A 1,519-nucleotide genomic window follows, 5' to 3' on the forward strand; every position below is an offset into this window, starting at 1 on the left:
AGACCTGATATCACTGCCCTTAGAGACTCCATTTTGAACTTGAACTCCCTCAGAAAGGGATTTAGTGATTTTAAGTTCAGAATGGGCCTGATCGAACCACCCGGTTTCGGTACCACGAAAAGGTTCGAATAGTAACCTGTGTTTTGCATTTGAGGAGGGACTGGTACAATGACCTGTGCCTCCACCAACTTCTGGATGGCTCCCTGTAGGGTAGCCCTGTCTGCCGGCAAAGCTGGCAAGCCCGATTTGAAGAACTAATGAGGAGAGAGATCTTGAAATTCCAGCCGGTATCCCTGGGACACAATATCTAGTACCCAGGGATCCAGGCCGGGCGACACCCAGACATGACTGAAATGTCTGAGTCTCGCCCCCACCGGTCCTACCTCCAGGCTGCGCCATCCACCGTCATGCGGAGGACTTTGGCGTACCTGAAGCTGGCTTCTGTTCCTGGGAACCCGCCACAGCAGGTTTCTTGGATTTTGGCTGGCCCCCTCTTAAGAAGATGTTGGACGGTTTGGCCTTTCTCGATTTAGTAACCCGAAAGGGTGAAGAAAAAGGTTTCTTCGTAGCAGGAGCTGCTGAGGGAAGAAAAGGGGACTTACCCGCTGTAGCCGTGGAGATCCACGCATCCAACGCTTCCCCAAAGAGAGCCTGACCTGTGTAGGGTAGGGTCTCCACACCTCTCCTGGATTCCGCGTCGGCAGACCACTGGCGCAGCCACAGTCCTCGATGAGCTGAGATGGACATGGAAGAAATTCCTGCAGCCATTGAACCCATGTCTTTCATGGATTCCACCATAAAACCTGCAGAATCCTGAATGTCACTCTTATCTAACGTATCCAAATCCTCAAGTAACGTGCCTGACCACTTTACTATAGCTTTGGAAATCCATGCACAGGCAATAGTGGGATGTAGTATCGCCCCTGAAGCCGTATATATGGATTTGAGCGTATTATAAATTTTGCGATCAGCCTACTCCTTCAAGGCGGTAGATCCTGGGACCGGTAAAACCACCTTTTTCGAGAGTCTGGATACAGATGCGTCCACTATGGGTGAGTTTTCCCATTTCTTTCTATCCTCCTCAGGGTAGTAGAAAGCAACCAGAACCTTCCTAGGGATCTGGAATTTTTTCTCAGGATTTTCCCATGCTTTTTCAAAAATAGCATTTAATTCTTTGGACGCAGGGAAGGTTAGTGAGGCTTTCTTATTGTCAGTGAAGTAAGCCTCCTCAACCTGTTCAGGTGTTGTATCAGTAATATTCAACACATCTCTAATGGGTGTAGTATGTCTGACCGGCGGTCAGGAGACCGCCGGTCACCATACCAACGCCGGGATCCTGCGGTCGCCACGGGTTCTATTCCCACTCTATGGGTGTCGGGGACACCCACAAGTGGAAATAGTCCCTGTTGGTCGGCATGCCGACCATCGGTATAGTGAGGGGGCGGGATGTCGGTGGAGGTCATGTGACCGTCGGTCTCCTGACCACCGGTCACATGAATACCACCCTCTCTAATAGCCT

This window comes from Pseudophryne corroboree, chromosome 4 (assembly GCF_028390025.1).
Source record: "Pseudophryne corroboree isolate aPseCor3 chromosome 4, aPseCor3.hap2, whole genome shotgun sequence".
Taxonomy (NCBI): Eukaryota; Metazoa; Chordata; class Amphibia; order Anura; family Myobatrachidae; genus Pseudophryne; species Pseudophryne corroboree.